Genomic DNA, 13,559 nt, shown 5'->3' with positions numbered 1-13,559 from the left:
TTCCTGCACTCCCAGTACAGCAAGTATATCACTTTTAGATAAGTAGACAATAATCATATCCACTACTCCATATGTGATCTCACCAAGATCCTATTTAGTTGCAGTAAGATGCCTTTACTCTTGTACTCAAATAAACGCCAAAGCGTCATTTACCTTGTAATAAACACCTGCACGTTTACTTTCAGTGAGTTGTTTACAAGGACACGCAGGTCCCACTGAGCATGAACATTTGTCAATCTCTCACCATCCAAAGAAAACACCTATGTTATTTCTACTAAAAATGGACGACCTCATATTATCCGCTGGTGTACTCTACCTGCAATTCAACCTTTTCTGCATCCTCGCCGTTCCTCACATTGCCGCTTAGTTTTATGTCGTCAAAAGTTTTGGGAATGTTAATTTGGTTCCGTTAGTGAAGTTGGTGACGTAGATTGTGAAGGGTTAGTTTTCCAGCAGCGATCTCTCTAGGACACAAATTCCTCTGCCATTTCACTATTCTCACTTCCGTTCTCTGTCCACGAGGAACCCACAGTTGTCTCACTTGCCTTTTCGTTTTTGCCTGCCTACAGAAGAGCGTATATTCTGTATTTCTTTCTCAGTAATTTACTTTGACCTTCTCCCCTCATGGTCTTCATCAATTTCCTGATCAGTTTTTGCTCAGGCTTCTGCTTTTTTTTAGCAACTTTCTCGGTGTTTTCCTGGATTTAAATCCCTCAAGCAGTCTCTTGCAGGCCCTTGTGCACACAAGCTCCTGCACTGGGACACACACACACACACACACACACACACACACACACACAGGGAGAGACAGAGACAGAGACAGAGAGAAACACACACACACACACACACACACACACACACACAGAAACACACACACACACACACACAGAGAGAGAGAGAGAGAGAGAGAGAGAGAGAGAGAAACACAAACACATCTGCCTTGGCTGCTGAACACGTTCATAGATCCATTACTTGCTCACATTCTAACCTACATTTCTCACGCACTCATCAGGCAAATGTTGCCGCACACTCCACACACTTTCTCAGAGCCTCCTCTCTCTCACTCCCATTTTAATTGATTTAATGGGTAAGATAAAGACTGCAGAATAACTGGAATTTGTTTATTGTGAAGCAGGCATTACATGCAGGATACAATGCTCCGATGTCACATTGATGAATATTTCTACTCTGGAGGGGAGAAGCCTATTTATTTCAGCTCATTTCCCAACAGCTTCCCACACTGGACATTCAGTCGATGGGTCTTCCTTCCAGTGGACTCGATACCAGCATTTTTCACGATCGAAAACTACTACACAACTTTCTGGGTACCCAGTTGGTCTGAAGAACCCAAGGAATAGATCGCAATCTAATCATAAGGAATTCAGAACTTCAGACGTAGAAGGAGGTCACTCAGCCCATCAGGTCTAGACTTGTTCTAAGTAGCAGCATGTCACGAGCACACATTCCCATCATAGTCCTGTAAATGTTTCCCTTTCGAGTACATGTCCAGTTCTGTTTTGAATCGGCCTTCTCTATAGTGCATTCGAGACCCGAACCACTCGTTATGTAATTGAAGGTTTCCCTCAGGTCACATTTGACTCTCGTCAGTCAATTTCATTCCATACCTTCCGGATCTCGACGCCGCTGTCAGGAGGAACAGTTTTGTCTCTCCATAATCCTCATGCACTCAAACTTCTCGGTCTGATCCCCCATTTACCTCCCCTCTTCCGAGCAAAACAACCGCAGATTTTCCACTGACATCATGTAACTAATGCCCCCCACCCCACAATTCTATCCATATAGCAAACAATCCCGCCCCCCTTTCCTGGTCTATCTATATAACTGATGTCGTTCATGCCTGGAATCATTGTGATCAAGCATCAGGCAGGACACGTACACGCCTGTTTCGTGATGGGGAGTCTCGAACCAGGGATCACGGTCTCAGATTAAGGGGAAGGCCATTTGGGACTGAAGTAATGTCTTCACACAGTAAGTGATGAATCTTTGAAATTCTCTACCCAAGACGTTTGTGGACGTTGCAATGAAAATCAAGGTCGGTAGATTTCCGGATCTCAGAGGAGACAAGCGATAAGGGAACAGGACTGGTAAAAGGTGTTGAAGCAGAAGATCAGGCGCGACGTGGTTCAATGGTGGAACAGGTTGGAAGGGCCGATTGGCCTACTGGTTGCTCCTGTTTTTAATTTTCTGTTGAAGCGAAGCCACCATAGCGCCCACATATTGACTGGCAACTATTCACAAGTTGTTTGATTCCCCTCTGACACCTCCCCAGTGTGCAGTAGGAGAGGGGCAGCGGTTCACAGCCCGGGACAGAGAAGGGACCAGCGAGGCAGAGACCCGCCCGCCCGCCCAGCGCTGACGGCGGAGAGCTGTGCTGCAATGGTGCGGCCGTGTTGAATGGAGGCTGTGCTGCTCCCTGACATTTTCCCCAACTGCACCTCACTTCCCCTTTCGGGCCCCATCCTAACAATATCCCACCCGCTCCATCCACCCCTTCCCAGGCCCCTGCAGCACTCCGCATCCCGTCCCCCTGTCCTGCTCAATCCCTCACCCAATCCAGACCATCCAATTCCGCAGCTCCTATGAATGCGGCGTGTGACTCAGCTAACAGAGCTGCTGCCTCACAGCTCCAAGGACCTGGGTTCGATCCTGACCTCAGGCACTGTATGTGTGGAGTTTGCAAATTCTCCCTGCGACCTGTGAGTTTCCTCTGAATTCTCTGGTTATAAAGCCACTCAGCTAAGGGAGGTTAACGGTCGGCATAGACTCAGTGGGCTGAAGGGCCTGAGTCCGTGCTGTGTGACTCTGGCTTACTTCTGATATGACTTTACCGTCCCCCCATCCAATCTGTCCCCCACCCTCGCTCTCTCACAGATCTCTGTCCGGATCCAGGTACCGCGCGATGCTCCAGTCTGTCTCGGATTTCTTTCGAAGAACCGGTGGTTTTGGCTGTTCCTTCCAGCACGCCCATCAATTCCAAATGCATTGTCAACCTACAGGACTCCACCCCCGGCATCGGTCACACACTCTCGAGCCCCGTGGTGCCAGTTCGCACGTTGGGGTCAGATCATGCGCGTTGAAAGGCTAAGGATAGTTCACCTGTCACAGCATTCGGAACCTTGCTCCGAACACACACACGTCATGCAATTGGAATCGATCCAACTTTCTCCTACTGCGTACACCTTCCCGCTGGATTTGTCAATGCATTTGCCATATTGGTACAAAACTGTAGGTGATAAATACAGGGGTTGGTCAGTGTGCCTTCAGGGAGTGGAGTGACCCGTGGGAGTGACGGGGCGGTGGTGTTGGCTAAGTTCCGATGCGCCCTGGAAACGAGCCAATCGGACCTTTGGGAAGAGCCGGGTTCCGTCCCCGTGTGTAGTGACCCGGACCTGGGACTCAGTTTCACCCGGATTTTGTCCACAGCTGCAAAAGACAAGATGCTGGAGGAACCCAGCGGGTCAGGCAACATCTGTTGAGGGAAATGGACAGTCGACGTTTCGGGTCGAGGCCCTTCATCGGGACGCTCCACAGATGGTGCCTGACCCGCTGGGTTCCTCCAGCATCTTGTTTGTTGCTCCAGATTAAAGCATCTGCTACCTCCTTGTTGTTCACGGCTCCTGACCCAACACCCACTTCACCCAACTCCGAGCCCCAGCTGGGTAATTGATGTTCAGAGCTGACAACATGCCCGCCAGCACTCGCTGGGGAGTAAGTTTCGCCGTTGCCCGTGGTTACCTGGTGAACCCCTGGGCCAATTAGATTCCCGGAATTCATCCAGGGTGTTTTGGCTGGAATCACTCGTTTGGGGGGGATTCATGGGGCACCCACCCCTTTCCCACGCACGACGCATTTAACGGCTAATGCTAATATTGTGAACACTCCCTTGGCTGAGGATTGGTCGGGGACTCAACCTCTACTACCGTCAGACTCCAACCCGACCGAGGGACGGGCGGGGAGCCAAGGTTGGCGAGCATTAGCGCTGCGCCATGAGTATGATTTCACTCAGCTCAATCCCTGCTATTGGTCGAGTATCGCCGCCAGATCTGAGAGTGGAATTTCGGAACGTTAAGGACATTGCCTTTGTTTCTTGACTGAAAGTAGCAGGCGGATTCCGACAACTGAACAAGGAGAAACAGCAGAGCGATGCACGGTAGGAGTTTCTGCGGAGGAAGAGAGAGAAAGACAGCTCGATGAGCGACGTGGTCAAGTTACTAATGTTGCAATATCTCCCGGTCACTATAACCTCGGAAGGACAAGGCGCAGCAACTGAAATTTCGCTGGCCAGTCAAAGTCGAGTTATTGTCATATGCACAAGTCCATGTATGCACAGGTGCAATTAAAAACTTACTTGCAGTAGCATCACAGGCACATAGCGTCAGATAAGCAGCATTCACTGAAAAAACATAAATTAAACACAAATTACACACGTTTTTACAAGAAAACACAATTAGAACAGAAAAATAAAGTCTATTTTAGTGCAAAGTGGTCATATTGTTGCTAAACTGTAGTGATTAGGGTTTTGCAGGTTGGTTCAAGAACCGAACGGTTGAAGGTGAATAGTCATTCAAGCACGCAGCCGCATGCACAAAGCTGATTCATACAAACCATGATTGTCCCGACCAGACTGGTTCTTCGCAGTGAGGGAACAGCTAACCTCTGTCCTGGTGACACTGGCTGCAGACTTTTATGTTCCAATTTCACTGCTAAACCGGTCTTGCAACTCTCGCCTATGCTGCCTGTGCCCTTTCCAATCAATACCGAGCTTGAGTTAACCAGGCCCTCACCTTTCACTCCACTGGCCTCCAGTATATCATTTTTTACCACCTCCACCAGTTCCAAATGAATCTCACCACCAGCCATCTTTCCGGTTCCCCTCCCCTCCCCCACACTCTACGAAGAGATTCTGTTCATGTCTCCTTGTTCCAGTCAGCGCTTCCTACCCACCCCTCCTATCCCCGAACACTTACCCCGGCAATCGTAGGAAGTGCAACACTTGTTACCGCAACTCCTGCCTCACCACCACCCAAGCACCTTAGCAACTGTTCCAGCTGAGGCAAAGTTTCATGTGATGCTCGCCCCCACCTGGTCTATTGCATTTGGTGCTCATGGTGTGGCCTCCTCTACATTGGCGAGCCCAAGCGTAGATTGGGGAACAGCTTTGCAGAGGACCTGCGCTGGATCGGCAAAGCTTGCGATTTCACGTCATTTCAGCTCCCCTTCCCATTCCCACGCCGGTCTGTCTGTCCTTAGGATCGACCTTTTGGTAAGTAGACAATAATCATAATCATTACTCCAGATGAGGTCTCACGAAATGTTGAACATCAACAATTGTCAGCCTCTCTCCATCTGAAAAACACCCTGCCTTTCTGCGTTATAAGAACATAACCATAAGATATCGGAGCAGAATTAGGCTATTCGGCCCATCGAGTATGCTCACCATTCAACCATGGCTGATTTTTTAAACTTAATTGTCCCACCTTCTCCCGGTAACCCTTAAGCTCGTTACCAACCGAACCTATCAATCTCCGACTTAAATAGAGTCATTGACTTGGCCTCCACAAAACTCTGTGAATTCTACAGATTCACCACCCTCTGGCTGAAGAAATTTCTCTTCCCCTCAGTTTTACCAGGACATCCCATTATTCTGAGGCTGTGCACTTGGATCATAGACTCTCCTACTAATGGAAATATCCTATCAACGTCCACTCTATCCAGGCCTTTCAGTATCCGGTATGTTTCAATGACATCCCCCCTCATCCTTCTGAACTCCATCGTGTACAGACCCAGAGACATCAAACGCTTATGTCTACTGAAGTAGATAGCCTTATATTTTTCTCTATTATACTCAATCTGCCGTGCAATCTTTTTGTATCCTGATCGCTCCTTACATTCTCATTTAGTATTGCGTCATCAAAACGTTTGGGAACAGCCAGAAAAGTTGTTGACATAGATGGTGAAAGCTTGGGGCTCCAGAACCGATCTCTGTGGGACGCCACAGTCACAGCCTGACAACCCGAGAAGGACCCAGTTATTCCTACGCTTCGTTTTCTATCTGTTAACCAAGTCTCGATCTACTAGTATATGTACCCCAATTTCAGGCGCTCCAACCTTATTCACCAACCTCCTGGAATCTTATCGAAAGCTTTCGGAAACAAACACATATACCACATCCATTGGTCCCCCTCATCTACTCTGCCAGGTATAAGTCCTCAATGAATTCCAGTAGATTAGTCAAACGTGATTTGACTTTCATTAATCCACATTGATTTTGCTCAGTCCGATTATTTTCGAATGCTCTTGGTATCACATCCTTTATGACGGATTCCAGCATTTTCCCAACTGCTACTGTCAGTCAGTAGCTCCCTGTTTTCTGTCTCCCTCCTCTCTCAGGCAGTGGCCTCACAATTATTACTATGCAATCTGCAGGATCCATTCCAGGGTGAACTGAATTTTAGAAGATGATACCCAACCCATCCACATCTCCGCAGACACTTCGCTCAAACTCTGGGATGCGTATTCCTTAGAGCATTTGGATTTATCAGTTTTCAAACTCATTAACTTCCATGTATTAATTTCTTCTACTTTTCCATTTGCACTATTTCTGTGAGTTATCTTAAGCCTTCTTCCTTGACGATAGATATGAAGTATTTGTTTAATTCCTCTGCCATTTCATTATTCTCCATCTCCCATCGCTGCCTATAAGGAACCCGCATTCGCTCTCACTTGCCTTTTTCCTTTTTACATACATAGAAGGCCTTACAGCTTGTTCTTCATTCTCATTAGTTTCTCACCGCTTTCCTATTCTCCCTTCATTTTCTTTAACAATTTTCCGATCATCCTCTACTGAATTGCAAAATGTTCCCAAAGCTCCGACTTCAGCTTTATCTGGTAACTTTCCGAGAGCTTTCCTTTGATTTATCGTCTCAAATAGTCTCTTCCGCGCCCTGGTGCACACACCTCTCCTGCACCGAGGCACATACAACACACACACACACACACACACACACACACACACACACACACACACAGAAATACACAGAAAAAACACGCACACACAAACACACACACGGAACACACACGCACGTTCCTTTGTTACCAAACAATTTCTTAGATGTTTTACTTGCACGCACTTAGAACTGAATTTCCCACACACTCAACTTGCAAAAGCTGCCACACACTTTCTCAGAGCCTCTTCTCTATCACACCCATTTCTAATTGAAATGATGGCAAAGATAATGACTGCGGAATAAAGATGGAGCATGTTTATTGTGATCCAGACATTACACGCAGGAAATAAGGCTCCTATATACCATTGATGAACGTTTCTGCATTGGAAAGGAGTAGCCTGTTTATTTCAGCTCATTTCCCAACATCTTCTGACAGCGGACATTCAATCGATGGGTCGTCCTTTTTGTGGACTCGATACCAAGATCTTTCATGATCGAAAACTCCGATGCAATATTTTAGGTACGGAATTGGTCTGAAAAGCCGAGGGAATAGATAAGGAATTCAGTGGTAAACAATTTAGAACTTCAGAATCACAGAAAGGACAGGCACAGACGGAGATCAGTCAGACCATCAGGTCCATACTTGTTCTAGGTGGGAGCAATAGACCATATCCCACACTCCCGTTCTCATCATAGGCCTGCAAATCTTTTCCTTTCAAGAATATGTCTCGTTCTGTTTTCAATCTGTCTCCACTACGGCGCATTCCAGACCCGAACCATTGGTCATGTAACTGAAGGTTTCCCTCAGGTCATTTTTGGCTCTTGTTAACCAATTTCATCCCATGTCCTCTGGATCTTCAGCCCTCTGCCAATGGGAACAGTTTATCTCTTAATCTCCAGACCCCTCATGATCTTAAATTGCTCTGTCTGATCCCCTATCTACCTCCTCTCTTCCAAGGAGCACAACCTCAGCTTTCCCGTTCTATCAACAGAGATAAGAACCCTCCTTCCCTGGTCTATCCATGTCGGCCATGGTCTTCGTGCTCAGCATCACGGTGAGCATCAGACAGATCGCGTGCACACCTTTTTCAGGACCGGGGAGTCTGGAAATGGGAACCACAGTCTCAGACGAAGGGAAAGGCCCTTTGAAACTGAAACGAGGAAAAAGATCTTCACTGAGAAAGTGACGAACCTTTGAAATTCTCAACACAAGAAATTTGTAGACGTTTAGTCATTCAAACCCGAGATCGATAGATCTCTGGATATTAGAGGAATCAAGATATATGGGGATAGTACAGGTAAATTGTGTTAAGGTAGAAAATCGGCCGCCACCTCATACAATGGAGGGGCCGAATGACCTACCCCCGCTGCTATTTATTGTTATATATGAAACCGAAGCCTCAATAGCTCCCACGATTGATTGGCAACCATTCACATGTTCCTCGATTCCCCTCTGTCACTTCCAGAATCTCCATTTGGGGAGGGGACACCACACGGACTGAGAAAGGGACAACTCGGCAGAGACACACCCAGCCACCGCTAACGGCGCAGAGTTGTGCGGCAGTGGCGCTTCCTTGTCGAATGGAGGCTGTGCTGCTCCCTGACATTTTCCCCGATTGCACTTCGCTTCCTTTTTCCGGCCGCATCCTACCAATATCCTACCCTCCCCACCTACTCCTCCTCAGGCTCCCGCATCTCTCCGCATCCCTTCTCCTCGAACACTCACTCACTTCAACCTATCCTGCTAGGCAACTCCCATGACTGCGGCAATGTGACACGGCTAATGGAGGTGCTGCCTCCAGTGACCCGGGTTCGATCCTGACCTCCGAGACTGTATGTCTGGGGTTCGCAAATTCTCCCTGCCACCGCCCGAGTTTCCTCCGAGTACTCTGGTAGCAAAGACGTGCAGGCTGATAGATCAATTGCCCTTTGTATATTGCACTGAATGTTCAGGGAATTGGTAGAATCTGGGGGGTGGTTGGGGGGGGGGGGGGGTTGATGGGAATGTAGGGAGGGCTGGTGCAGCATTAATGTAAATGGTAGTTCATGGACTCGGTGGGCTGAAGGACCCGTGTCTCTGCTGAGTGATCCTATGAATTATTTCTGAAGTGGCTTTATGGTCCCCCATCCAATCCTACCCCACCGCCCCGCCACTCTCCCGCCCCCACCGATCTCTATCGGGATGCAGAACTCTGTGCTATGCATCAGTCTGTCTCGGGCTTGGTTCGGAGAAGGTGAGAGCGGCTGGTTTGGGCGGTTCCCTCTACAACGCCCATCAATTCCCGATGGATTACCAACCTACACGTCTCCCGCCCTGGCATCGGTAGCACCCACCGGTGCCAGTTCAGGTGTCTGGGTCAGGTGATCTGCGCTGAACGGCGGAGGATTGCTTACTAATGACAACATTGGCAGCTTCCATGTGATCACACGCACCTCATGCATCCTATATATTGGGCTTCCTCTTTTCCTATCTTCAGTGCTGAAGAAAGGTCCTGAGCTGAAACGTTGACCGTCCGCTTTTCTCCACGGATGCTGCCAGGCCTGCTCAGTTCCTCCAGCATCATCGTGTTTTACATCTAGATTCCAGCATCTGCAGTCCTTTGTTTCTCATGCATTTGTAATTGAACCATTTTCTTTCCGGCATCATGCACCGTCCTGTTGGATTTGTCAATGCAGTTGCTGGGCTGCTGTAATTCACTGGACGCTGTTGGTGATAAAGACAGGGGTGGATCAGTGTCCGCTTAGGGAGGGGAGTGACCCGTGGGAGTGGCGGGGTTGTGGTGTTTACTCAATGCCAACGCACCCTGGAAATGAACCACTCGTACCTTGGGGAAGAGCCAGGTTCCACCCCCTACACCCACACCCGCCACCCCCGTGTGCGCTGTCCTGAACCCGGGACTTAGGCTGGATCGTTCAGTTTATCCGGATTTTGTCAACGGTGCTTGACACACACGCACAGGTGTATCAATTCATAAGGGGCATATATAATGTGGACGGTCACAGTCATTTTCCCAGAGTTAGGAGACTGACACAAAAGGAAATAAATTTAAGGTGAGAAGGAAAGGATTGTAAAGGGACCTGAGGGGCAACATTTTCACACAGAGCGTGGTTGGTATATGAAATGAGCTGCCAGAGGACACCGTAGAGGTGGGTACAATTACTGCGTTTAAAAGACATTCGGACAGCTATAGATATAGAAAAGGTTAAGAGGGATACTGACCAAACGCAGTCAAATGGGACTAGCTCAGGTAGTCATCTTGGTTAGTATGGACTATTTGGGCCAAAGGGCCTGTTTCTCTGCTGTATTACACTATGACTCTATGACTCTAACCCTCAGCAGAAGTTTATCCCAATTAAAAAGGATCCCAGGAGAAAAATGAACCATCGATAGGAAACAAAGGAGGTCAAGAAAAAAGAACCGGTGACAGTCACTGAGACAGGGACAAGGTATTAGAAACACTAATGGTGCAAAAAGCAGAGAAGTCAGCAGACAATCAAGCGAAATGGGGATAGGATAAGTGTATGGTGTTGAGGTAAGATGAGCCACGACCTCGTTCAATGGTGGAACAGGCTGGAGGGGCAGAATGGCCTACTTCTGCTTCTATTTATTATTATATGTTAAAACCGAGGCTCCAATACCTACCACAAATTATTAACCATTCATAAGTTTCCCTATTCCTCTCTGACACCTCCCGAATGACCAGTTGGAGAGGGGCGGCAGTTCACATCACGGACTGAAAAGGGGACGAGTCGGCAGAGACCCACCCACCGACCCATCGGTAACGGCGGAGAGCTGTGCTGCAGTGGTGCGGCCGTGTTGAATGGAGGTTGTGCTGCTCCCTGACATTTTGCCCAACTGCAGCTTTCGGGCCCCATCCTAACAATATCCCACCCTCCCCACCCATCCCCTTCCCGGGACACTGCATCTCCCTGCATCCCTTTCCTCCGCTCTGCTCAATCCCTCACCTACTCCGGCCCATCCTTCTCCGCAGCTCCCATGACTGCAGCAATGTGACACAGCTAATGGCCTTCCCCCTCTCACCTGGACTCACCTATCACCTGAACTCACCTCTCACCTGAACTCACTTATCTCCTGCCTGCGTGTGCTCCTCTCCCTCCCCCCACCTTCTTATGCCGGCTTCTGCCCTCTTCCCTTCCAGTCGTGATGAAGGGTCTCGGCCCGAAACATCGACTGTTTATTTCCCTCCATGGATGCTGCCTGACCTGCTGAGTTCCTCCTGCACTTTTTGTGTATTGCTCCAGATTCCAGCATCTGCAGCATTTCTTGTGTCTCCATCTAACGGAGCTGCTGCCTCACAGTCCCAACGACGCAGGTTCGATTCCGCCCTCAGACGTTGCCTGTCTGGAGTTTGCAAATTCTTCCTGCGACGCGCGTGTTTCCTCCGAGTGTTTGGTTACAGAGATTGATAGGTGAATTGGCCATTGTAAATGCATCCAGTTCTGTTTTGGATCTGCCCGAAGTCAGGGAGACCGGCGAAGAATCAGCGCCGACATCGTGGGATCCTGCTTCTCCGTTGCAACTGCCCCACTGGAGAAAGCGCCCGCAGCTGGGATTTCGGCTGTTGTGAGAGATGGCGTGATTGTAATTTTGTCCGCCCGCTCCGCACTGGCAGTGGGATGAGAGTGCAGCCAGGACTTCCCACCCGAGACTGAAGCCAGTCCACCTGCCCACCCCAGTAGGTATTGGCGTTGGTGTTGGTATTGGGCAGGCACGGTAGTGTAGCGGTTAGCGTAACACTATTACAGCGCCAGCGACCCGGGTTCCCGCTGTCTGTAAGGAGTTTGTACGTTCTCCCTGTGTCTGCGTGGGTTTCCTCCGGGTGCTCCGGTTTCCTCCCACATTCCAAAGACGTACAGGTTAGGAAGTTGTGGGCATGCTATGTTGGCGCCGGCAGCGTGGTGACACTTGCGGGCTGCCCCCAGAACACTCTACGCAAAAGATGCATTTCACAGTGTGTTTCGATGTACCTGTGACTAATAAAAATCTTATCTCTTCTTTATATAATGATTGTGAAACCTTTACTGAAAGATATCTTATCCTATTGTCACAATGAAAAACTTGTCTTGCATTGAGGTAGTACAGGGTAAAAAAAATAGCGGAATACAGAGTAAAGTGTCACAGCTGCAAGGAAGTGCAGTGCAGGTAGGCAATAAGGTGCAAGGTCATAACAAGGAATACAGAGTCCACCCCCACCCCGGGACATCCCACCGGTGACCGTGTTGTTATTTAGTCCTGAATATTGCACTCTAGCGGCAGATCAGAAAGGACACAGGCAGCAAAAGCGAGAGTTCAACGACCGACCTGGCAGTGAAACTCGGGAATAAAAGTCTGCAGTCGCTCTGCCACTCTGCCGTCCGTCAGCTGATACACCAAACCGTGTCCACGGGTGGATGGAAGGATCTCATCAGAATGATGTGGGAGCTGCTTCTGTAGCATGACCAACCCTCAACAGTTATTGATGAAACAAGCCATCTGCTGACAATCACCGGGCTGTGTGGCATCATGCTGTGCACCCATTGGAATCCATGTTTCTCTGCAAGAATGAACAACACCTCACAATCTCTTAATTGGCCATAAAATGCTTTATGCATGAAAATGGGGAAAGTGGCCTATGAGTTTCCCCCAAACTGGTTCAAGCATCCACAGTCTGGATGAGGTGCGGGTATTAAATCAGTCTGGTGGTTCACAGCGTAACCACGGGCAATGGCGAAATGCCGTATCGCGGCACCGCCTGTCCTACCCCCATGTCCCTTGGTTCCGCTAATATCCAGAAACCTATCGGATTTCAATGATTCAACGCTCATGGACCTCTTGGGTCGGGAATTTCACAGCTTCATCATTTTCTGGGAGAAGACATTCTTTCTCATTTCAGTCCCAAACGGCCTTTCCCTTAATCTGAGACCGTGGTACCTGATTTGAGACTCCCCATCCTGAAAAAAAGCGTGCACGGGATCTCTCTGATGCTGTTCACAGTGATTCCTGGCATGAAGGACATTAGTTATATAGTTACACTACCACAGATACGTTAGTTCTATGATTAGGCTGGGAAAGGGAGTCATTAGTTCTATGGTTAGGCAGGGCGGCAGGGGGTTTTGTTGAATGGTTAGATGGATATGAACTATAGTAAAGGTAGATTCAAAACAAATATAGCCTTGAAAGGAAATGATTTACAGGACTATGACGAGATTGAGGGAGTGGGACATGCTGCTTTATTCTTACCCAGAACAAGTATGGACCTGATGGGATGAATGGCCTCCTTCTATGCCTGTCCTTCTCCAATTCTGAAGTTCTGAATTGTCTATCTTTGGATTCCTAATCTATTCCTTAGGTGCATCATTGAGTCAAACAGCATGGAAATATGTCCTTCGGTCCAACTCGTCCATGCTGACTGTGTTGCCCAACGAGTTAGTCCCATCTGTCCGTGTTTGGCCATAGCCCTCTAAACCTCTCCTATCCGTGTACTTATCTAGATGGCTTTTGAATGTCGCTAATGTGCCCTCCTCAACCACTATTTCTGGCAGCTCATTCCAAATGCGCACCTCCTTTTGCATGAAGAATCTGCCCCTGAT

The sequence above is a fragment of the Pristis pectinata genome, chromosome 29 (assembly GCF_009764475.1).
Source record: "Pristis pectinata isolate sPriPec2 chromosome 29, sPriPec2.1.pri, whole genome shotgun sequence".
Classification (NCBI taxonomy): Eukaryota; Metazoa; Chordata; class Chondrichthyes; order Rhinopristiformes; family Pristidae; genus Pristis; species Pristis pectinata.
Note: the sequence above shows the minus strand (reverse complement) of the source record.